General features: G+C 44.1%; 2 pseudogenes; both read right to left on the bottom strand.

Annotated features, from left to right (window-relative positions):
* Positions 1–2,627: 2,627 nt before the first annotated feature.
* Positions 2,628–4,010, bottom strand: LOC138172933 (ATP-dependent RNA helicase DDX18 pseudogene; annotated as a pseudogene).
* Positions 4,011–20,788: 16,778 nt separating this feature from the next.
* Positions 20,789–24,778, bottom strand: LOC138172932 (zinc finger protein 845-like; annotated as a pseudogene).
* Between the last annotated feature and the right edge of the window lie 1,481 nt (positions 24,779–26,259).

Raw genomic sequence — 26,259 nt, 5'->3', positions numbered from 1 at the left:
CATGTTGATAGTTTTCCTAATATTGAACCAGCCCTGCATTCCTGGTATAAATTCTATCTGATCAAAGTACATTATCCTCATGATAAGTTGCTGTAATCTTTTTTTTCCTAACATTTTATTTAAAAATTTGCACCTATATTCTTTAGGGAAATTTGTCTATAATTTTCTTTTTCTCTTTTGGCTCTTCCGAGTTTAGGTACCAATATCATATTTATATCATAGAAAGAATCTTGTAGGACTCCTTTGCCACTTTTCCCAAATAGTCTATATAGTATTGGAATTAACTGTTTTTTTTTTAAGGTTGAAAGAATTCACTTGCAAATCGATCTATCCCTGGATATTTTTTCCCTAGGAAGCTCATTGATGGCTTGTTAAATTTTTTTTTCTGAGATGTGGTTAAGTATTTTACTTCCTCTCCTGTTAATCTGAGCAATTTATATCTTTATAAATATTCATCCATTTCCCTAAGATTGTCAGATTTATGGGCATACAATTGGGCAAAATAATTCATAATTATTGTTTTAATTTCCTCTTCATTGGAGGTGAATTCACCCTTTTAATTTTTTTTTTAAAGCAATTGGGGTTAAGTAACTTGCTCAAGGTTACACGGCCACGTCTTTCTGGGTGGGTGCTAAGTGTCTGAGCCCGGGATTCGATCCCCAGGTCATCCCTACACTGGAGCCAGTGCTCTTACTCGCTGTGCTACGTGGCCGCCCCCACCCTTTTAATTTTTGATACTAGTAATTTGGTTTTCTTTCTTTTTTAAAATCAAATTGACAAGAAGTTTATTAATTTTATTGTTTCCTTCCCCCACAAACCCAACTTTTAGTTTTATTTATTAGTTCAATAGTTTTCTTAATTTCAATTTTCTTAATTTTGTCAATTTTATTAATCTCTCCTTTGGTTTTCAGTATTTCTAATTTGGTCTTTAATTCAGTTTCATTTCAAATTGTTCTTTTTCTAGCTTTTTCAGTTGCATGCCCAATTTTTTTTACCTCCTCTTTCTCTATTTTATTCATATAAGCATTCAGAGATATAAAACTATCCCTAAGAACTGTCCATCTCCCTGCCTGAAAGATTATGCTCAATTTTGCTGGGTAGCTGATCCTAGGTTGTAGTCCAAGTTCCTTTGCCTTACAATATATAATATTCCCATCCCTCCAGTCTTTTAATGTAGAAGCTGCAAGGTCCTATGTGATTTTGACTGTAGTTCTTGATATTTGAATTGTTTCTTTCTGGCTGCTTGCAGTATTTTCTCCTTGACCTGATAATTCTGGAATTTGGCTACAATATTCCTTGGTGTTTTTAATTTGGGATATCTTTCAGGAAATGATCAGTGAATTCTTCTGATGACTATTTTATCCTCTGGTTCTAGGACCATGGGGCAGTTTTCCTTGATGATTTCTTGAAAAATACTGTCTACACTCTTTTTTTAATCATAGCTTTCCAGTAGACCAATAATTCTTAGATTATCTCTCCTGGATCTACTTTCCAGGTCAGTTGTTTTTCCAATGAGATATTTTACATTTTCTTCCATTTTTTCATTCTTTAGATTGTGTTTAACTGATTCTTGGTGTCTCATATAGTCATTAGCTTCTACTTGCCTAATTCTAATTTCTAACAACGTGTTTTCTTCAGTTAGTTTTTGTACCTCTTTTTCCATTTGGCCAATTTTTATTTTTAAGGATTTCTTTTCTCCAGTTAGGTTTTGTACCTCCTTTTCCATTTAGCTAATTGAATTTTTTTTTGTTTGTGGGACACATTTTATTTTCAAAGAATACTAGAGATTTGCATAGCAACAGAAAGAAATGCATACATTGTAGATGCTTCTAATGACTCATGTCAAAAGTAAAGAAACTGAAATATCTTCTTCATGTAACCTATTACTTCGGTAATAAGTGCAAACAGCCTTAGATTTATGAGGTTTATTAACAAGTTCCTATAGGATCATGATTTGGGCTGGCAGGGATCTTGGAGGTCATTTAGTGCAACCCCTTTGTTTTACAATTTAAGGAAACCAAGGTCAAGAGAGGCTAAGGGACACAGGTTATAGAGAAGCTGTCAGGATTTAAATCTTGGTCCTCTCACTACAAATTCAAAACAAAAAAATTATGGGTCCTTTGCTTTTGCAGACAATATTTAGAATGGATCAAAGACAATTTGTATTATCCAAGAAAGAAGCAGAACAGACTGAGGCCTTTATTTGTACAGCTAGTCAAGAAGACCCTCATGCCCCTGACTACATTATAAAGTCATTTATATTGCCATCCAAGCCCAGGAATACTTAAAAAGCAACAGTAAGGAATGATTGGATATAAGACCAAGACAAATGCTCTTAAGAGAAATTTAAAAATATAAGTTCTTTGAAAAAAATATAATTTACAGTTAAAATTCTGTATTTGTTGCGTCCATTGTAAAGGAAATGTCATTTGCCTTTTAGAAGCCAAGATTAAGTTAGCTTCATCTCAGTTTTTTATTAAGAAAAATTGGTTGAAGCCACTGCACATAAGTGTGGTAAATCAGATCTTAATCCAAATCCTAAAGATTGTAAATATTCCATGGTTAGTGCAATGAAGATAAGTCTTTATCTGAGGGCAAAATTACTGAAGATTAGAAAAGTTTCTGACTCAGTGAGAGAACTGCCTGCCATCAGATTTCTTCTTGCTGATGTGCTTGAAGATTTTGGACTTGTGGACATTCTTGGGCATTCTGGTAGCCAAAACCACCACCACCACCACCACGTCTTTTTTTGCAATCTCTTCCTGTGGCTGCTGTTCAAATTTAGGTCAACAAATGGAGGTACTTTGAAACCAAATGATAAGGCAACCTGAGGTAAATTTAAGCTGTTAACATTGTAGATTTGCTTCAGAAAATGGGAATCATATGCTCGTATGTAGGATTTATATGCCTCCTGTGCTGATTTATGAAGGAAGTAGTTCTTCTCAATTAGTTTTTCCAGCTGAGACTGACTGTCGGAAATTTTTGACCAAGAAAATTCAAATTCACTTAGTGGTACCTTGGCTTGCTTCAGGTAACAAAGAAAACCCAACTCTTCTGGTCACAAAATAAACAGCATGACCTCTTCCGTTTATGCCTCTGGCTGTTCTACCTATATGATGAATGTATTCTTTTGGATCATCTGGAGGGTCATACTGGACAATCCAGTCTACTTCTTGGATATCTAGCCCTCTGGCAGCCATATCTGTACACAGCAAAATTCCAGAATCTGCATTGCAGAACTGAAAGAATGTAGTTGTCCGCTTATTTTGCTTCTGTTTGCCATGAATGGCCATGACAGGTAAATCAATGTAGTTCAGAAGCTCATAGTGGTATTTCACTGGCATACATGAAGAAAAAAATACCATCACCTTCTTTTTCCAGTTCTTCTTGAGGCATGTAAAGAGTAGAAGGAACCTTTTCTCAGATGGACAAACAACACATCCCTGTTCAAGACCACCTACTGTTGCTGTATCTTTGTCATCATCAACACCAGCATATAATGGTTCCTTCTTAAGGAAAATCTTTGCCAGATCTTCCACTTTATGAGTTTGTGTGGCAGAAAAGAGCATTGTTTGCCTGCATTTCAGCAGGAGTTTGATGATCTGCTTCATCTCTTCCTCACACCCAACCTCAAGAATTCAGTCAGCCGCATCGATAACAAGACACTGCAAGTTTTTAAACATAAATCCTGGGGTGTTCTGCATATGGTCCAGAAGCCAGCCAGGTATTGCCACAATAATGTTGACCCCATTTGCAAGTTTCTGAGCCTCTGCAGATCTGTTACTGCTTCCCATGATCAAACCGTAGGTATACAGGTGGTGAGATGTTAGTTCCTTAAGCGCACCAAAGGTCTGCATAGCCAACTCTGGAGTAGGTGAGAGGATAAGGGCCCCTGTTCCATTCCTAGGCATGGACTTTAACTTGACAATGAGTTCTATCGAAGGCATGAGGAATGCTACTCCAGCTGTGCCAGGAGGCAGGAAGCTCCTGCAGGTCAGGCAGCTGGTCATAAACTTGCACAAAAGGCCTCCTCTTTGCCAGGGCCTGGGCAGAACTTGGGCAGGGCCTTGAAGGCCAGGTCTGACAGAGCAGGGAAGGGCAGATAGTCCAGGCAGAGGGTGAGCACCAGAACCAGCCTGGCTGGGTCAGGAGGGACCAAGGCGACCAGTTGGGCTGCAGGGGAACAGGGATGTGAATGGAGATGGAGGCTGAAGGGCAGGGGGAGGGTGGAAGGGAGCCTGGGAGAAGCCCCTGCTGGATTTCAGTCACCTGTCCCTTGGACTTCAAAGCTGTGCCCTCAGCAGTCCATCCCTGAGGGAAAGGCCACCACCCTTCCCTTCGGACAAGCCCTCAGTCCCTCACTATTGTCCCAACCCCACCTCCTCAGCCTGGCACTTGTGGCCCTCCAAGCCGCCCCTGCCTCATTTCATGCTCCAAACCAGACCAGCTGCTTCTGGAGTGTGGGGTCTTATCTTCCTCATCTGCCTCCTTGGCTGTGTCTCCTCTGACCCCCATGTCTGGAATAAGCTCCCTTATCCCTTCTGGCTCTGAGGACTCCCAGGGAGCAGATTAGGGCCTGCCTCCTCTGGCAGCCCCCCTGGGCCCCTCAGTCCTTGGCAGGGTTGGGGTCTGTGTCTTCTCCTTTTTCCTCTTCTTTTATCTCTGTGCCCTGGGGTGGATGGGAAGCTCCTAGAGGCCTTTGGCCTCTGACTCCCCATCACCCACAGCTGGGCCTGGTACCTAGCAAAGGTTAAATAGATGAGGGTGATGTTGTGGTATCTTTCTGGGGAATGAGTCCCCCAGAATTATCCAGGGCCTCCTTTCATCCGAAGTCAGAGTGACCCTGAACTACACCCTCCCAGGACCTTCTGTGGACTCCTTGGGCTCCTTGGGTCCCTTTCAGGCCAGGAGATGGGACCCCTTGATGCCTGGTGGGGGGTGTCAAGTGAGGAGGACCTAGGGGAAGAGGAGAGAGTGGGGCAGACTCAGCCACAGCTGGGACAGACCCCACAGGGCCTGGGGCTCAATAGAGAAGTCCCAGGTTCAAACCCATGGGACCAGAACAGGACCTACCTAGAAAGAGTCACCAGGCCTGAGGGCAGCCTGAGGACTCACCATCAGACACTGCAGGCCAGGGGCCTCTTGCATCCTCATCTGGGCTCTTGTCTTTCTGGGTGCTGAAGCTCTGGGCCTCAGGCATTGAAGGCTCTGCCTTTATCCCAGGCCTCAGCTCTGCCCAGCCCCACCCTGAGCCTGCTGGTCTCAGCTCCAGGTGCTGGGAGTTCCCCTGATTCCGGGCTGCTTTGCCCCTTTGAGGAAGGAGCCCTGGGGGGAAGGGCCCACGTGCTCAGAAGGTTTTTTGTCTGGTCAAGGTTTGAGTATTTTTTTTTTTTGCATTTGACTTTTTTAGTTGGTTAGAGAGAATGCTGATGGGTACTTGCAAGAGAGTCAGGATTGGTAGAAGAGTCTGTAGAACTGAGAAATTCTTCATTCTTTCTTGGAAAGAGTAATTCAGGGCGGGAGACTCTCTTTGCCCCTGACTCCGGGAAGGGGAAAGAGAGAAGATCCCTTGCAGACATGTAGGGGAAGCTGTCTCCTCAGGATATCTCTGCTTCCCATTGGCTTCCCTAGGGACTTGTGGGAAACTCCCCCTGGAGTATATGGAAGGCCTGGCTCTTGGTTGAGCTGAGTTTCCTCCCAACTGGGAGCCATTGTCTCTATACTCAAATCTGCACAACTTCTCTGCTTCTGGCTGGGTCCTGCTTGAGCAAATGGGTTTCTTCAATATTGACTGTTGGCCTTTTGTGTAGCCAGGATTTTAGTGGGCATGGGGCAAATGGCTGAGTGCAATCTGTGGTCAGTTCTCTGTCTCTAAAGGGAGAGTGGCCAGGAATGGGGGTTTTTGGGTGAGAACTGTGGGGGGCTATTGATATCTCATCCTCTTACTTACCCATAGTAAGTCTTCGGTCGTCACCGGCCTCCTAGGAGGAATTACCAGACAGAGCACCAGAGGTTTAAAGGAGTTGTTTATTCAGGCTCAGCTACATCACGACTGCCTCAAACTTCCGTATCAGAACAACTTGTAGATACACATAGCCAATCATCTTCCACAGCTCTATTCATTACCTTTTAAGGTCATACATCAAGCAAGCAGGCACTAACCCATATACCATTACTTCCTGGCCCCCAACAGAGAACCAGCCATATTCCAGACCAGCACTATTTAGGGAGGCAAAGCCTAACTCTAGTGTAGTATGGAGGGCAGAACAGAGTCACCGGCTAGCCTGAGGCCCTTCCCCTGCTCCCTTCAAGGCAGGTTTCTGTCTCTTTTGGAGTGGGAGGACTGGGCAGAGATAACCCCTTTTCTTCCCAGGAGGTAGACTTCGATAATGCGTGTAGAGTTCTGTATCTTACATAAGCAGCCCTTACACACCTTACGCCCAATTTAGGGAGGGGTCATGGATGGAACTCTCTCTGCAGGGCCATGAGAGGAAAGAAGCCCAGGCGGGAGAAGGTGGGAAGGGCAGATTTTGCTTCCATGTGTGAGAAATGACACATTTGGACGCCCTCTCTACAGCAATCAGCATCAGTCAATGTGACGTGATTCTGTATATTAGACCCCAGAGCTTTGAACTGCAGACTGTGTGCTTACTTGCTTAATCATAGGGAGCTGAGGAAGGGGCCTCTGCCTCTGTTTTCCTTTGTTACGGTGACCAAGGCCAACTTGTGAGTCAGTGGGAAGTCTGAGAACTCCTTTCGCATGTCTGGACTGCTCTCTTGTCCAGCATGAGCAAGAGACCATCTTATGAGTGCCTGAGATGCCCCACGAGTCCCCCAAGCCGAGGCTTCCCCTCCTGATCCACCACTTTTGGGCCAATACATCATTTTGGGTCCTCAAAGCAAGGTCTAGGAACCAATGGGGTTCTTCTGTAGTCTGTGTATCCCCTGTGGAGTGTCCAGGTATCAAACCTTGTACAAATAAGGCCCTGGAGGAAGGGGGCATCTCAGATCATGAGGAAAGTCTCAGGACCCTTCAATAAAACGCCCTTGGCTCAGAGCTCTGTCTCATCTCTTTTGCTCTAGATTGGACAAGTTTAAACTCCACAATGGAAGGAGCCATGATGAGCATGAGAGCTGTCCAAAGGAGGCAGAAACTGCCTGGGGAAGGGGGTGCTGTCGGCCTCCATGGAGGCTAGCCTCTGAGAAATGCATGAGCCTTCTTAAAGGATGTTGCCCAGGGTCAGAATGAGGGGGGAGGGATCCCTTTTCCTTCTGATTCTGGGATCCTCCGCAGTTCAGGACCCTTGGGCTGGAATTCTGTTTTTGGGTACATGTACCTCTGTCTCATGTGTGTATATACATATCAAGTCTTTTCCCTGTCTGGGTCACTTGACTAGAATCACACAGATACATTTCTGAGGTTGGATTTCAACTCACATCTAGGGTACTTCTCATGGCTCCATCCAGCTACCTCTCAAACAGCCCCAAGAAAGCCCCATAGTCAGTCTATACTACTGGACCTTCTAGCCCCATGGTGCCAAATGTGGCCCCCAACACTCCCAAATGCTCACTGAACCAGAGTGAAGTGTAATCAGGAAATATTTAACAGAATAAATAAATGGGTGGTTTTCTAAGTCAATGCACAGCCAGCAGGGGTCCTTATGTCCCACTGGGTGGCCTCCCTTTCTACCTGAGGTTGATACCACTGCTCTAAGACAGCGTGGGCACCCAGTTTCTGAGCAGAGATGCTCAGCCCTCCTTCTTGGGGCTCTGGTCAGAGATGAAAGCATAAGCAGCTGTGACAGGGTTTGCTCCCAAAAGGGCAACCCTCCTTCCTGCTTCTTGAAGATCATGGTAGCCAAGCCTCGACCCCCACGTCCAAGTCACATTAACATGAATTTATTAAGGGCTTATTATTGTGCCAGGAAGGAAGAAAGACAGTCCCTGCCCTCAAGGACCTTACATTTTAATCTTGGAATTCAACTTCTTCCCTCAACTTTAAGGGTCCTCAGGGGATCCACCCTGCTCAGTCTCATATTATTTTGAAGTAGTAAGCGTTCATGGGGTCACAGAACTAGGAAGTGTTTGAGGCTGGTTTTGAACTCAGGTCCTCCTGATTTCAGGGCCAGTGTTCTATCCACTGGGCCATCTAGCTGCCCCTTCTTGCTATCATCGTAAGTACTGCATCCTTCTTTAGCCAAACTCCTTAAATGGGAACCAGCCAATCAAGAGGTAACACTTATGAAGCCCACACTGTGTGTTCAGGCAGGGCACTTAGCACTGAGAATGCAAACGGAAAGGACACTCCCTAGAAGCAGATATTCTAACTGGGAAGGAGGCAGCGGCTCCAGAGCCAGTGTCTGAAGAATAAAGGTAGGTGACCACGAGTGTCTCGGGGTGGGGATGGGCGTTCTCACAGGGGGGTGACAGCAGAGTCTCCCGGAGAAGGTGACACTGGCACCAAGTCTTGAAGAAAGTGAGGCCTTCTCTCAGCCCCCTCTGGGGTCTCCTCTTTCTCTAGTACAGACTGAGCAGACCCTCTTGGGGGGCTCCCTCTTCTTCCAATGACCAAGAGGCAACGGAACTCAGAAAGGCCCTGGCAGCTCTTGGCCCACAGTGGAAGTTGGCTTGGGAGAATAGAAGCTGAAGGGGGAGCTCAGGCCAGAGGGGAACAAGCCTACTCATCGGGGGCAGTGCAGGCAGATGAGGGCACAGGCCACTCTATGGGACTTCATTCGTGTGCAGGTATTCTGAGAGGGAGGAAAGCCTTCACAGGAGGAAGTTCTCTAGCCCAGGGGCCCCTCCCCAGAGGGCATAAACTGGCTCTGAATTAGGGGAAATCACAATACTGCAGGTGATACCTGCTAGGATCTGGGGGCGGGTGGGGTGGGGTGTCGGAGGCCTGGGGTCCTGAGAGGCCACCTGTGCCCACATGAGGAGCTCAGAGGTGCCCTCAGCTCCCCATGCTCCTTCACTCCAGACTCCCTTCCTGCCCTCCAGGACCCCATCTTCTCCATTACTCTCCCTCAGAATTCCCAAGGAAGGCTGCCCTGGCCCTGCTGCTCTTCCCCTCTCCAAAGTCCTGCAGAAAACATGCTGTCCTGTTCCTTGGCTTCCCATCTCTACAGCTCCCTTCTTCCTCCCCCTCCCCTTGGCTGCTCTTCTCAGCTCAGAGGCAGCCCAGTCCATAGCCGCACTTCAGATTCAGATATTGTGACCTCAGGAAAAGAGGGGGGAGGCAAGCAGCACCTGAGTACAGGTGGGAAATGCCTTTTCCCCCAGCCTCACTGGTTCTCAGGCTGGACTCCCACCTCTATCAGGTTTCTCCTTCCTGACCACAGCTGGAGGACAGAGGGGCAGACTGGGAGAGACCCAGGCTCCCTGCAGCCCTTCCTGCCTCTCTGCAGAGCCCCACATTCTGCTACAGGTGACTGGCTTGGGAACAGGAGGGCACATCCAGGGACATGAGGCTCAGGCAGGGCCATCTGGCCACCCCTGCAGCCTGGTCTTACTGGCTAAAAGGAAAGGGGTCCTTGTTTGAGAGCTACAGTGCGCAGGTCTCTAGGGCACCTTCCCATAGTTGGGGGAGCCACTTTTGGGGGCTAGACTAAACTCCAAATTAAACTCCTGGGGAGGGAAGAGACTTGATATGCATATATAACCATGTAGGGCGGACTGCCACACATGTACAAAGGCAAAGGATTCCATCCTCAAAGTCCTGAACTGGAGAGAATCTCAGAATCAGAGCTGGACAGAATATCCCCCTTTTTCTACCCTATTGCTACACTCCCAACAAGGGTGATTTACTTCTCAGAGGCCATCCTCCAGGGAGGCAGAAGCCTGCCCTCCCTGAACCAGCATCTGCCACTCCCTGAGCCAGCATCTGCCCCCTTTGGACAGCTCTCAGGCCCAGAATGGTTCCCTTCCATAGACATTAAATCTGCCCTTCCTGCCTTCCCTTGCTAGGGCTTGTTCCCATGAACCTCTAACTTTCATGGGACATCAAAGAGAATGTGGGGAGAGTAGGGGTCTGTGCAGGTAGAGTTCCTTCTCTGTTCCCTCCTCTAATTAGGTGAAAGGTGTGTGAGGACTGCCCATGTAAGATGCAGAACTCCACATAGATTGTTTAACTGCATCTCCTGGGAAGAAAAGGAGATACATCTGCCTGCCTTGAAGTGAGTAGAAGTGCCGCAGGCTTCCCAGTCACTCTGGTTTTGTTTTCCATTCTCTATTAGTCTAGAATTACACATTTTGCCTCCCTAAATATTACTGGTCTGGGAGCATGATTGTTTCTGACCCCAAAGCCCTCATGTCTGGCCACTGTCTCTTTAGGGAGAGGGATTATCCATAGATTACACTCGACCATATGCCCCCTGCCTACTAAATTATGGCTGCACAAAAGGTCATCACTGTTAGTTAATATTGAAGAAACCCATTTGTTCAAACAAAAGCCAACCAAAATCAGAGATGTGCAGATCTGAGTAGAGAGAAAATGGCTCCTAATTGGAAGGAAGCCCCCTGAGCTCAGCTAAGAGCCAGCCTTTCATAGCATCAGGGGGAAATTCCCACAATCCTTAGGGAAGCCAGTGGAAATCAGGGATATCTTAGGAGCCAGCTTCCCCTACACTTCTGCAAGGGATCTTCTTTTTCTTCTTCTTGAAGTCAGTGGCAAAGAAAGTCTCCTACCGTGACTGATTCTCTTTTTTCATCTATGAAGGCTCTTTTTATGAATTCTGACCCTCATGCAGGTGCGCATGATGGGCAGTAATGACTGAGTTGTGATCGAAGACTTTATACTAATATACAAAAGATTTCTTGTCAGTGCGAACATTCTGATGTGTGTGTGTCTTTGAGTTTTGATGATGGCTTTTCTATATTACACAACTAAGGCTTCACTCGCATGTGAATTCTATGGTGTTTGAGAAGATCTGAAGGATAAGTGAATTCTTTTCCATGTTCATTATATACATAAGGCTTCTCTCCAATATAAATCATTTTATGATAAAAAGGTGTGTGGACTTACAGAAGGCTTTCTTACATACATAACATTGAAATGGCTTCTCTCCAGTACAAATTCTTTGATATAATGCCAAGTATGCCCTCTGGATGAAGGCTTTTTCACATTCCTTACATTCAAAGGGTTTCTCTCCAGCATGAATCTTCAGGTGTACTATGAGGTTTGAATTGTGATGGAAGGGTTTCCCACAGTCATTACATCTAAAATGTTTCTCTCCAGTGTGAACTCTCTGGTGTACAGTAAGATGTGAGGGGTAACTTACAGTCTTTCCCACATTCAGTGGCTTTTTTTTTTCAGTCAGAAATCAGTAGGGAGACTGACTTCTGTGAAGGTGATCTGAGAGGGGGAGGAGGAATCATTCAGGAAAACAGAAATGTGTGGTGCTTAGAAAAAGAGTCCATTAAGATTGGGACCTTGTGAGCAGCCTCACATATGGGGAACAGGACCAGGCTCTTCAGGGCCGCTTCCAGCAGGGATCTCCTGCCAAGGAATTCTTCTCCCAGAGCAGGGGAGCAACTTCTCTGCAACTCAGGGTGTCAGAGAGTTCCCTAAACCACTGAGAGGTAAAGTACCTTGGCCAGGATGGCATAGCCAGAGTGTGTGAGAAGAGGGACTTGGCCTCAAGTCTCCCTGAGTCCAGAGCCAGATCTCTCTGTCCTGTCCCACAATACATCTCTGGAGTTATATGTAAGCCTGGCCTCTACTGACTGGTCCACCCACTTCCATGTAACTGAGGGAACATAGAGCCTGTAACATCTCCTTGAATCAATCAAAGCCATTGTAAGCGATACTGGGTCACTCACAGAAATTCTTAGGAAATAAAGTGGAGAGAGAGAGAAAGAGAAAGACAGAGTCAGGGAGGGTCTGGACTGCAGAGAGCCAGGCTGTGGCTCAGAAAGGAGGTAGTAAGGAGTCATTGACTCTACAGGTATATCAGAGCTCATGACCCAGGAGGAGGAAACTCCCAAGAAAACCTCAAACCCTTTCCTCAACTTCCCCTCCCAATACCCATCTATCCATAGATACTATTGTGGCAAGAACATTGCTGGGTCAGGCTTCTTGACTTCACTGTGCTGAGAAAAACTCTCCCTCAGACTCTTTCTTGAACTTCTGAGACTATTCTTGGAGCGAGTAGGTGATACCCTGGGGAAGCTTGCACAACTCCAGCTGGTTCCCTGACCTGCTGTGGGGCAGACCCCCTTGTCTTTCCTCCTTATTTCTGCTTCCCAATGTGGAAATCCTTGTCTTCCCCTTCAGCTCTGCAAGACTGCTCTGTGCCCTTCCTACCTAGAAATGCCCACTGCATGTCAGGTTGCTGAAAAGGATGCTCAGGGCTCCCTGACTGACTGGGGAGGGTTCAGTGCAGCCTGTGCTCTGAGCACGATCAAGGCAGCATTTCTCTCCTGTCTCTGCAGTACTGACTGGGAACGGGCAGCAGCTACAAGGTCAGTGGATGAAGGGACAGGTTAGTCACACGTCAGAGAACCTGCTGTTGTGTTTCCAGTGACCTGGAGTTTGTCTCCACCACAAGGCCAGGGGACCACTGGAGTGCTAGGCTTGGGAATGATCAGGTCAGTCTCTGTGTAAGGATTATGTGTTTCACACACACACATACACACACACACACACAGACACACACTCACACAATTTCACAAAGGCTCTGAAATTTAACCACAGGCTCTGGGGCTGGATGAGGTAAAGAACAATGGATTTCCTACCCCACTTTGCACAGGGTTCTTCTGGAAGTTCTCTGCACAAGGACTGAGTATCTGCTGGGGGGTAGGGCGCTTAATCTGTAGATAAAGGTCATGATGTAAAGGAAGGGATCAGCTCAGAAGGGCAGTTAGGGAGCAGTGACATCGAAGGTGTCATATCTGGGAAATGGGACTCTGGGAAGATGGCAGAGTAGGTCAGGAGTCTCCAGGCTCTCCAGATTTCCTCCACAGCAGTCAGAAAATCTCTGAGTAATTTCCCTAATTTTCTGATCATTTACTTGCTTTTGAAATTCAGTTCTTAGGCCTTCTAGCAGGCAAAGTACCATATGGTCTCTCTTTTCTCTGTCCTCCTGGATATAATAATCCCATCCTGGGTCCCTAGTGGGAACAGCAGCTGTTCCTGGGGGGTATTTTGTGGGGTCATTGCTAGCCAAAGAATCTCCAAATTTGGGGGCTTGTTCCCAGACTCTCCTCTTTTCCTCAGTGGAACAGGCAGAGAAGAAGATATGCAAATCACCCCAAGAAAACTTGAATTGTAGGGACATGTCTCTGAAACCCTTAGTGAACTTTGTGCGATCTTCAGAATAACTCCCTAATTCCTCTTTAACTTGACTGAGATCCAAAATGGAGAATGGAACATGTACGCTAATTGTCCCACTGGGAGAGACAATTTTCCCTTAGGGGAAAAAATCCTGAAGGCCCTGTGGGGACAGGGGCTTGGGAAGGGAGATGGGAAGTCCTATTTCCTCTGAGTGAGTGACTGGGGGGTGCTGGATGCACCAGATCAGACTGTAAGACCAGGTGATCTGATTGGCAAGGGGGAAGGTCAGCTGGCATTTGAGGAGGGGAAGGGGTCAGAAGAGATACCCCAGTGTCCCCAGGGTGGCTGCCAACACAGGTTCTTAGATCTGTTTTGTTAAAAGAAAGCAACTCAAAATGGGTTAACAAGCTTACTTTAATCAGTCAAATATGAATCGTTTACCTAGTTCAGGGGAAAAAGGTCAGCACCCCGAACTTCAGAGTATACAGACAGAATTATCAAGACAGAGAAACAGATAAAGTAGACAGGTTTCCAAAATGTCCAACCATTACATCCATACCAAATCAACATCAGGGTTTTTCAAAGCCAGGGGGCTCTCAGCAACGGCTTCCCAGAGTCTCATCTGATCAAATCACTGAACACTTCTCAAAGTGAGTCCCAAAGCAAAGCCTCAAATCAGGGCTTATATAGCCTTCTCCTGGCTCAGAGAATGTAACAACCTTCTGAACCCACTGGCCAATCAAAAAGTATCTACTGAAAAACAAGCCTCCCACCCCAGGCTCCAGGTGCACTTTAGCCTAGGGGCAGGGAAGATCTTTAAATGTGCATTTCCATTACAGATACCCCTAAGATTGCAGTGGGGCCTGAGGCCTGAATGGGCACTGTCTGTGAGGAAGGTTGCCCAGTTGTGTATGGAACACCCTAAGGTTAGGTCAGGGGTATCTAAGAGTAAGGCTTGATATTTGGTGAGCCTGCCACTAGCCAGCCACTGGGGGCCCTTTGCTTCCAGGATGCTCTGAACTGGGTGGGGAGTTAGAATTTCCAGGGTCTGGCCAAAGGTAAGTTTAGAGGCTTCTGATGTAATCCTAATAAAGCTGCCCCCAGCCCTAATATTCTGCTTTCATTATAGGCCTGGTGCTCCTGATCAGCAGCCCCACTGTACCTACCTAGCCCCCCTGCCAATGCCCTAACTTCTTTGTATCTGCCTCACTGCACCTTGGAACAACAGGTGTCTCTGAACTCTTAGTTCCCACAGAAACAGCAGGTGTGTCCATGTGATGGGAGCCTAGCTGCTGCCTCTGGTCCCTGGTCCCTGCCCCCCAGACCCATTCCCACAGAAACAGGTGTGTTCTTGTATTCAATCCCAATCACATCATCCATCTAGCCCAAGACAGGACCACAATACCTAACTCTCTCTTACCCAGACAGGACCACAATAGCTAGCCCCTTGGAGGGCAGAATGACCAGAATGTTTAACCACCGTACCATAGATGGGACCCCTCCTCCATCACCTCATCCCTTAACAAACCCCTCCTGCCTTTTTCATATTAATGACATCATTCTATTCTATGTAAATTTCTGTTATGTAATCTCATCTTAACCCTATAAAAATTCATCTTGCTTCCTCTAAAGTTGTGGTTCCTCTTGGAGCTTAGACTTCTTCCTGAGAGCCATCAATCTCAATAAATGCCTTTACTTGGATGAGAGGTGGCCTGGCTCCCAAACCCTCCTTTAAGAGCAGGAGAGCAATGGCTTTTACAATTGTAGAATCCGGTCTTTTAGGCAAATCAGCAGGGTCTCTTACCCAAGGAGAGCCAAGAGCTGTTATAACAGTGATCATGCCTGTCTGCTTCATCATGGCCTTGCTTAGGGACTGGGGACTTTCTAATACTGGGCCATGACATGTTTGGTAGGGAGGGGCGTAGATATTGTCAATCCACCAATATGTCACAAAGTGATTGTGGCTCCTTCCCTCCCCACCCCCCCCCATTCCTTCCTTCATTTTACACTCTGGTTTTTAAGGGAAGAAATGAAGCAAGCCAAAGGTCTCTGAGAGAAGGGAACTAAGCCCCCCAAGCCTCCCCCCGCCCCTCACAAAGAACATTAGAAGGCTGAGTGGAGGAACCCTGATGGACCCTGCTGTTTCCAGAAGCCAGGCCAGCAGTGCTGAGCAGCCATGACCCCGGGCTGTAGCTATGGGGGAGGAGGAGTGAGCACACCCTCAGTGGGTGAAGTCCCACAGCAAACAAGAAGGCTTCCAGGACAGTGTGACTGGCGTCCCCAATTGTGGTGTGGGGTGGGTGGTGGGAGAGGAGTCCCTGAGGTTGAACCCCTAGACAGATTCAGAGAATAACAGTTAGGAGGTCCTGAGGCCTCTGGCAATGTTACCCACAACTCTGGATCAGAACTTCATTATAATAAGGTGCTGAAATAAAATAATATGGAATGAAAATAAAAGCAAGGAAGCAAAGGGGAAAGAAGCCAGCCACGGATAACTACTTTGGTGTAAAAGAAGATCCAGGTTCATATTTAGAGGAAGATAGTGAGGTTAAAGAAAACGCCATTCCTGCCACAAAGATTAACAACAAATCCTTCCACACCCGAAAAGAGCTCTTGAAAGAACTTAAAAAGGAATTTAAAAATCAAATCAAATGATGACGGGGAAAAGTAGGGAAAAATAAGAGTAATCCAAGCAAATTATGAAGAGAAAGTTAAACAAGTGGAAAAAAAGTTCCAAAATCTTAAGGAAGTAAATAGTTCCTTGGAAACAAGAATCGGGCAAGAGGAATAAAATGACATTTTAAGACACAATCATATGATGAAACTGGAAAACAATAGAAGAGAATCTGAAACATCTCATTGGAAAAATAACTGATCTGGAGAATAGATTGACAAGAGATAATATAAAAAGTGTTGGACTACCTGAAAGTTATAATAAGAAATGACACTGGATATAATATTATAAGAAATTATTAATTAACATTTCCTTAAAGTTCTAGAACAAGAGGGTAGAAATAGAAAAAAAAATCTATTCACCATTTGAAAGAGATCCCAAGAGGAAAACTTACGGGAATGTCAGAGCTATGTTTAAAAACTCCCAGGTTATAGTGAAAGTTTTGCCAAGCAACAAGGAAAAAAAAATTTAAATACTTGTGGGGCCAATGCAATATTCACAGTGCCAACAACAACTATGAATATGCTGAAACAGTTCTGAATTGAAAAATGTAAAAGACCCCCCATATAGAAGGAAGAAGCAAAACATTTAATCAGACACCTAAAAGTCAAATTCAAACACCAAAAAATAAAATCCATTACAGCAACAAAGAACTTAATGCTCTTTAACACAGCAGGGAGCCACATCAGCCTTTAACTTTCCCACAAATACAAGTCCTGCAGTCTCTAGCAACCCCCTCCCACCAGAGTTTCCTTGTGATTACATTTGGCCTATTGGGGCAGGGAAGATGTTCAAATTCCCTTAGGTTTATTATGGGGTAGGGATGATCTTCAAACTTCCATTACCATTACATTCAGCCCCAAGACCTTTGATATCCCTTATGTAGCAAAAATACATTAACAATGCATTTCATTATATAGCTTAGTGATAGTTTAGGGGTAACTGGTGTCAACACAATTTTACAACAATATGACAAGGAGAACACAAAATCAGCTCATAAAACCCTATCTGAGGGGGGGTGCTTGACCACAAGTACCTGATCATCCCCCCCTCTGGCTCCAGCCACCTCCAATACCTATAAAATATGACTCCAAACAGGGTTTAGCGCTACAGAACCCACAAAGTGACAGAGAGAAATCTCCCGCTGAAGGCATCCTGGCAGGCTGAGAGGAAGGGGTCTATCACACAGAGCTGGGAGCTGAGCACAGTCCAGCATAAGCCACACCTGAGCCCAGGAAGCAGCCAGGGCAGACTTCAGGAGAGTGAATCACCAGCAGCTGTGGTGGTTTCCAGATTTCTCATAATCTCCATAAACTCCAAAGAGAAAGTAACAGGTCAGTGGGGAACTCTGTTGGAACTGGGTGAGAGAGTGTGGTCTGGCCCCTGCCTCTGGGGCAAGAGGTGGGGCAGATGCAGCCGTTACACCTGCTGCTGTGTGGCTGCCTCCTGAGCTCCTGGCCTGCAGATCTTAGGGGAACAAGCAACCATTCAGAGGGGAATCACTCTTGCTTTGACCTTCTTGGATCTGGATCATGGTCTTGTGTGGTGGTCCTGGGGTGTGTGGCCAGTGTGCCAGAGCTTGGGGTGTCCACAGAGAGGGCACCCTCCTAAAGCTCTGACAACATTTGCCAAAACCCCAGCGATTCCAGACACAGCTCTCTCCACTCTGGAAGCAGAGTTATACCACGGCAAAGAGCTCAAAATCCATTAATTGGCTGGCAAGATGAGCAAACATAGGAAGTGCAATCAGACCATAGAATCTTCTTGGGGGGGGGGGGATAAAAAGAATCAAAACATGGAACCAGAGGAACACAACAAAGTCAAAGCTCCTGCATCAAAAGTGTCCAAGAAAAGCATGAACTGCTACAGGCCCTGGAGGAGCTCAAGGGGGATTTTGAGAATCCAGTAGGAAAAGTGGAGGAAGAATTGGGAAGAGAAATTAAAATGATGCAAGAAAATCATGAGTAGCAGGTTAGCAGCCTGCTGAAGGAGACCCCGAAATACGGAGGAAAAGAACACCTCAAAAATGGGCTAACTCAAAGGGGAAAGCAGCCCAAAAAGCCAGTGAGAAGAAGAAGGCCTCAAAAGGCTGAATTTGCCAGATGGAAGAGGAATTTAAAAAACTCACCGAAGAGAACAATTCCTTCAAAATTAGATTAGAAGAAATGGAAGCTAATGACTTTATGAGAAATCAAGATACTATGAAAAAAGACCCGAAGAAATGAAAACATTAGAAGGCAATGTGAAATATCTCCTTGGAAAAACTACTGACCTGAAAAGAGATCCAGGAGAGATCATTGAAAAATTATTGGGCTACCTGAAAACCAAGATAAATAAAAGAGCCTAGACACCTCAAGAAATTCTTAAGGGAAATTGCCCTGATATTCCAGAACCAGGGGGCAAAATAGAAACTGAAAGTACTCACTGATCACCTCTTGAAAAAGATCCCCAAAGAAAACTCCTTGGAATATCATAGCCCAACCCCAGAGTTCCCAGGTCAAGGAGAAAATATTACAAGATGCCAGGAAGAAACAATTTGAATATTGTGGAAACATCAGGATAACCCAATACCTAGCAGTTTCTTCATTAAGGTATTAAAGGGCTTGGAATATGATTTTCCAGAGGTCCAAGGAGCTGGGATTAAAACCAAGTATCACCTTTCCAACAAAACTATGTATAACCCTCCAGGGGAGCTGACTGTGTGACTCTGCCCCTCTTACCTCTAATTGGCTGACAAGCCAAGGGGGAACCCCAGGACTGGACGATGCTGAAGTCCCTTCCATCTGTGAAAAGCTATCACTGCATTATTCTAAAAGGACATTGGCTGATTTTGTGAGACTGAGAGTTGACACATGTTTAGGATACATGACACTGTAGCGGCAAGCACCCCAAGCGTCCTCAGGGTTTGCAGCTACCACAGGTTCTTGGATCTGCTTTGTTAAAGGAAAGCAACTCAAAATGGGTTAACAAGCTTACTTTAATCAGTCAGACATATATCGTTTACCTTGTTCAGGAGAAAAGGTCAGCACCCTGAACCTCAAAGTATACAGGCATAATTATCAAGACAGAAAACATCAAGTAGACAGATTTCCAAACTGTCCAACCATTACATCCATACCCAGTCAACATCTGGGTTTCCACATTCTGGGTTTTTCAAAGCCGGGGGACTCTCAACAACGGCTTCCCAGAATTCAGATCAAATCACAGAACACTTCTCAAAGTGAGTCCCAAAACAAAGCTACACATCAGGGCTTATATAGCCTTCTCCTGGCTCAGAGAATGTAACAACCTTATTGACTCACTGGCCAATCAAGAAGTATCTACTGAAAAACAAGCCTCCCCCACCCCAGGCTTCAGGTGCACATTAGCCTAGGGGCAGGGAAGATCTTTAAAATTTACATTCTTATTACAGACACATACAGAAGCCTGGTGCTCTGCTAGCCACTTAACAATGCCCTTTACGGATCCACACACCAGGCTTGGTTCCTACAAAGCTTCACCAGCCACTGGTGCTTCATGTGGGGACAAAGGTACCACCCAAGGCAGATCACCAGCCAAATGGTGGGTGTTCTATTGTTGTAGGAAATAAAAACAAGTGAGAGCCATGCTGTGCCCTCTCTTGGATTCCAGTGCCCAAACTGCCTTCTTCTTCTCCAGCTCAATCCCTTTTCTCTCACTCTAGGGAAGTGCAGTAAACATGATGCTGCCACCTCCAACACGCTGGCCTCCCATTTCCTTAGCCTCCTGACATCCAAGTTAGCAGGTTCATTGTATGTGAGATGTCTCTTAGGAGGGCTACATCCTAGGCCTCAGCATCACTCACAACTCTGCCACCTCCTTTATCTTGACAGCTGTCATTTCCTCCAACACCTTTTCGTCCTTCCTCACCATGAGTCCAGAACTACTCGCAATAGTGTAGATCCAAACTTACATCTGCCTCCTCATCCCTCTGCACGAAGTCCACCCAATGTGCAGATGGTCTTTTGACACTGTGTGAATACCAGCAGAAGCTCTATTCTTTCCAGAAGTGGATCCTTTGTTGTAACCACTTAACCAATGCCTTTGCCTTCCCTGTTAAACAGCTATGCTAAAGCTGGATGATTTAAAAGGAACAAGAAGAAAGTTCTGGAAGATAAACAGAATGTTTACTTCCTAATATATATAGTAATGGCTAGAATTTTCTCATGAAAAAACCTTGTGAAATGCTTCAAGAAACAAAAAAAAATCCTGATTTTTATTTTAAAGAATCATTGAAAGGTAATTTATATAAGAAACTAGTTTTTTAAAAAAAGGAATGGTTCTAAAAATGTCTATTTCAAGTCAGAATTTGCAATTCTAACATTTTGATAAAGTGACATTCTATTTGGAAAACATTACATAGTTTGAAATATATAAAGATTAAGATGAAAATAAATCCTGTATAAAATTAGCAATAAATGATAGAAAATAAATATATTAGTAGAAACGGTGTGAATGATTTTAAATCATTTATTAAATCTAAAATGAGTTACAGAATGAAATGAGAAATTCAGTCCATTATTATGTTGCTTACAGGAATCACATTCCGAGTCAATCATACAGGCAAATTAAACTATGCGTAGGCATTCTTGGTATGGATTTTCTGATGTTGAAAAGGCACATATTTTGCTGTAAATATTTCTCACATGAATAACGTATACAAGACACTTATTTAGTTTGGTTTGTATGATGATCTTCTTGTACTGGAAACTTAGAGAGGACTTCCCCTACATATTGCATTTTAAAATTCTCACCTGTATGAACTGTCTGATTCTTTAAAAGATGTGAGCAGTAACTGAAGGTTTTTCTACATCATTACATTTCTAAGACTTTTCACCAGTATGACTTCTCATATGTCCACGAAGGCAAGAAATCCGGGCAAAGACTTTCCCACATTCATCACATTTATAAGGTCTCTCTCCTGTATGGGTCCTCTGATGTACAGTAAGTGTAGAATGGTGCCTGAAGCTTATCCCACATTCTTCGCATAGATAAGGTTTCTCTCCAGTATGAATTCTCTGATGTACACAGAATTTTGAGCTTTGACTAAAGGCTTTCCCACAGTCATGGCATTCATAAGGTTTTTCTGCAGTATGAGTCCTCTGATGTACAGTAAGGGTTGAAGGATCATTGAAGGCTTTCCCACAATCATTATATTTATAAGATTTCTCTCCAGTATGAATTCTCTCATGTACAAGGAGCTCTGAAGTGTTATTAAAGGATTTCCCACAGTGGTTACATATATAAGGCCTCTCTCCTGTATGAGTCCTTTGATGTAGAGAAAATGTTGAATGGTGCCTGAAGCTTACTCCACATTCTTCACATATATAAGGTTTCTCTCCAGTATGAATTCTCTGATGTACAAGAAGGTTTGAGCTGTTAATAAAGGCTTTCCCACAGTCATTGCATTTATAAGGCTTCTCTCCTGAATGAGTCCTCTGATGTATAATAAATGCTGACCTCTGAGCGAAGCCTTTAGCACATTGTTCACATTTATAAGGTTTATCACCAGTATGAATTCTCTGATGTACAAAGAGTATTGAGCTTTGAATAAAGGCTTTCCCACAGTGATTGCATTTATAAGGTTTTTCCCCAGTATGAATTCTCTGATGTACAGAGAGGGTTGAAGAATCATTGAAGGCTTTCCCACAATCATTGCATTTATAAGGTTTCTCTCCGGTATGAATCCTCTGATGTACAGTAAGGGTTGAAGGATGACTGAAGGCTTTCCCACAGTCATTGCACTTTATGACTAAACAAGAATTAGAGAACATTATAAAATGCAAAATGGATAATTTTGATTACATGAAATTGAAAAGCTTCTGTACAAACAAAGCCAATGTAACCAAGATTAAGAGGGAGGTGGGAAATTGGGAAAGAATCTTTACAACCTATGTCTCTGACAAAGGACTCATTTCTAAAATATACAGAGAATTGAGTCAAATTTATAAGAATACATGTCATGCCCCAATTGATAAATGGTCAAAGGATATGAACAGGCAATTTTCAGAGAAAGAAATTAAAGATATCTATAAGCATATGAAGAAATGCTCTAAATCACTAATGATTAGAGAAATGCAAATCAAAACAACTCTGAGGTACCACATCTCACCAGTCAGATTGGCTATGATGACAAAACAGGAAAATGACAAATGCTGGAGAGGATGTGGACAAATTGGAACACTAATGCATTGCTGGTGGAGTTGTGAACTGATCCAACCATTCTGGAGAGCAATCTGGAATTATGCCCAAAGGGCTATAAATAATTTCATACCCTTTGACCCAGCAATAGCACTTCTAGGGTTGTATCCTAAAGAGATCATAGAAGTGGGAAAAAGACCCATATGTACAAAAATATTTATAGCAACTCTTTTTGTGGTGGCAAAGAATTGGAAATTAAGGGGGTGCCCATCAATTGGGGAATGGCTGAACAAGTTGTGGTATATGTATGTTGTGGAATACTATTGTGCAATAAGAAATGAGGAGCAGATGGACTTCATATTTACCTGGAGAGGCTTATACGAACTGATGCTGAGTGAGAAGAGTAGAACCAGGAGAAATTTGTACACAATTACAGACACAACGTATGTGTGATGACCAACTTTGATAGACTGGACTCTTCTCAGCAATCCAGAGTCATAAGTCAATCCCAAAAGACTCATGATGGAGAGAGATGTTTACATCCAGAGAAAGAACTGCCATTGAACCCAGATTGAAGCAAACTACCTGCCTTTTTTCGTTTCTTGTTTGGTTTTGTTTCCTCTTTCCCATTCTTCATTCCATCTGTTACAATCCTTCTTTATAACCTGACTAATGCCTAATGTGAAAGTATTTGCAGATGCTATACTTGATTGTATGCTGCCATGGGTGGGGGGGAGGAATTTGAAACTCTAGGAATTGTGGAAATGAATCTTGTAAACTAAAAGTAAACAAATTAATAAAGATAAAAAAAAAGAATGTGTACTTCCCAATATACATAGTAATGGCTAGAATTTTCTCATTTAAAAAAAACTTGTAGAATGCTTCAAAAATCCTGATTTGTATTTTAAAGAATCATCGAAAGGTAAATTATGTAGAAAACTAGTTTAAAAAAATCAATGGTTCTAAAAAAATTTCTATTTTAAGGCAGAATTTGCAATTCTAACATTTTGATAAAGTGACATTCAATTTGGAAAACACTACCTAGTTTGAAATATATTAAGATTAATATCAATCCTACATAAAGTTGGCAATAAATGATAGAAAATAAATAAATTAACAGAAACAGTGTGAGTGATTTTAAATCTTTTATTAAATCTAAGACGAGTTACAGAATGAAATGAGAAATTCAGTCCATTATTATGTTGCTTACAGAAAACACATTCAGTGCCAATCATATAGGCAAATTAAACTATGTGTAGGCATTCTTGGTATGGATTTTCTGATGTTGAAAAGGCATATATTTTGCTGTAAATATTTCTCACATGAATAATGTATACAAGACACTTATTTAGTTTGGTTTGTATGATGATCTTCCTGTACTGGAAACTTAGAGAGGACTTCCCCTACATATTGCATTTTAAAATTCTCACCTGTATGAACTGTCTGATTCTTAAAAAGATGTGAGCAGTAACTGAAGGTTTTTCTACATCATTACATTTCTAAGACTTCTCACCAGTATGACTTCTCATATGTCCACAAAGGCAAGAAATCAGGGCAAAGACTTTCCCACATTCATCACATTTATAAGGTTTCTCACCAGTACGAATTCTCTGATGTTCAAGAAGGTTTGAGCTGCTAATAAAGGCTTTCCCACAGTCATTGCATTTATAAGGCTTCTCTCCTGAATGAGTCCTCTGATGCATAGTAAGTGCTGACCTCTGAGCGAAGCCTTTAGCACATTGTTCACATTTATAAGGTTTCTCACCAGTATGAATTCTCTGATGTACAAGGAGTTTTGAGCTTTGAATAAAGGCTTTCCCGCAGTGATTGCATTTATAAGGTTTTTCCCCAGTATGAATCCTCTGATGTACAGAGAGGGCTGAAGGATCATTGAAGGCTTTCCCACAATCATTACATTTATAAGGTTTCTCTCCAGTATGAATTCTCTTATGTAAAAGAAGGTTTGAGGTGTTATTAAAGGATTTCCCACAGTGATTACATATATAAGGCCTCTCTCCTGTATGAGTCCTTTGATGTAGAGAAAATGTTGAATGGTGCCTGAAGCTTACTCCACATTCTTCACATATATAAGGTTTCTCTCCAGTATGAATTCTCTGATGTACAAGAAGGTTTGAGCTGTTAATAAAGGCTTTCCCACAGTCATTGCATTTATAAGGCTTCTCTCCTGAGTGAGTCCTCTGATGTATATTAAGTGCTGACCTGTGACCGAAGCCTTTAGCACATTGTTCACATTTATAAGGTTTCTCACCAGAATGAATTCTCTGATGTACAAGGAGTTTTGAGCTGCTAATAAAAGATTTCCCACAGTCATTGCATTTATATGACTTCTCACCAGTATGAGTCCTCTCATGAAAAGTCAGTTTTGACCTCTGATTGAAGGTTTTCCCACAGTCATTGCATTTATAAGGTTTCTCTCCAGTATGAATCCTCTGATGTACAGTAAAATTTGAACTCTGATTAAATTCCTTCCCACATACATCACATTTATATGGCTTCTCACCAGTATGAATCCTCTGATGCACAGTAAGTTTTGACCTCTGATTAAATTCCTTCCCACAATCACTGCATTTATAAGGTTTTTCTCTAACATGAATTCTCTGATGTAACATGAGTTTTGAGCTTCTAGCAAAGCTTTCCTCACCTGGGGGCATGTAGAACGTTTCTCTCCAGTATAAATTTGTGGTAATTTCCTAAACTGAGGGAACATAAAATGCTCCAAGTGTGACTCCTGGTTTCCCTGATGCCTCCACAACTGGTCACCACATATTTCTACTTCTCTATAAACAGAGATGCAGACATGAGTCTTTTTGTTTGTTTCTCTCTTCCTCAGAAATGTCCCAGTGTGGAGACTTTTAAAAGACTTTTTAAGTCTTTAGTCTTAGGACTAGACTCCCAATCTGAAAGAGATGAAAGAAAAGTGTTAGATTCCCTGTCACCCCTTCTAAGGGAATGGTAACTATCATACCAGGAATGAAGTCAGGCACCTAGCCAGAGTGATAACAGGTGTTAAAGGGAAACGTCTTGTGTTCTCTCAAACACAGCCTTGAACTCAGGGGAAAAGTAGGAAAGGTCCAAAGAGCTGGGGGCAGAGGCAAAGGCTGAACACAGGGCTCAGAAGGGATTTTGTAGGGGGAGGTTAATGAGGAATGATCAGACAATGGGGTGGGATTCCACAATCCAGTCCATGAGAACTTCCCCTAAGAGTTCAAGGTGAGTCAAGGGAAATATCAGAGGGAGAGCTGGGCTCAGTGACTATCTCAGAAGCTAAGCCTGTCAATCAACCAATCACCTCTTCTTAATCACCTTCAGTGTTCCAGGTGCTGTGTCAGAGATTGGGGTCCCAGAGACCCAAGGGAAAGAGCCTGCCCTCAAGGAGCTTGCATCCTATATGGAGAGACAGCAGGAAAACATCTGAGTAGAAAGAAACAGGTCCTTCCAGAGGGGTCAGTTGTGGGGAGGGCATGAGGACAGGCTTCACATGGGAGGTGCAGGCTGAGCAGAATTCTGAAGGAGATTAGAGTCACCAGAGGCAGAGGGGAGCAGAGCCTGTGCAGACCCTTGGAGACAGGGGCTGGGAGCTGTGGAGGAGGAGCAGCAAGGCCTGCTGGGCAGGACTGGGGGTTTCCTGGAAGACTGTAATGAATAATCAGCCTGGAGCCAGGTAGAGAGGACTTGAAATGCTGAGCAGAGGAGGGTGCAGGAATTCTAGAGGAAAAGGGAGTCCCTGAGTTTGCTGAGCAGGGGAAGGACATGGCCTGATGGGGGCTGGAGAGCCAAGTCAGGCTCCATCATCAGTGACAGGAGGCAGCCTTGGGTCCCAGGGAGCCCTGGTTTAGGGGTCACAAGGGGCGGTTTCCACTATTACAGGAGCTACAGAGTTCTGGTTCCATTGGACACTGAGCCCATGCAGGCGGCCTCTCAGGGCTTAATATTTCCTCATCTCCTAATGGAAGATAATGTCCCACAAATCTAGAGGCCCTGAGGTGGTGAAGGAGAGATAGCAATGGGCCTAGACTCAGGAAGCCTGAGTTCAAATCCAGCCTGAGACTCTTCATAACTGGGTGACCCTGAGTAAGTCATTTGATGTCTGCCTGACTCAGTTTCCCTCAGTGGTGAAATGGGAACCTGCCTC

The sequence above is a fragment of the Petaurus breviceps genome, unplaced genomic scaffold (genome assembly GCF_028583685.1).
Source record: "Petaurus breviceps papuanus isolate PSGF00001 unplaced genomic scaffold, PetGlider_PUasm1.0 555, whole genome shotgun sequence".
NCBI classification, from domain to species: Eukaryota; Metazoa; Chordata; class Mammalia; order Diprotodontia; family Petauridae; genus Petaurus; species Petaurus breviceps.
Note: the sequence above shows the minus strand (reverse complement) of the source record. Positions and strands in the feature narration are given on the sequence as shown.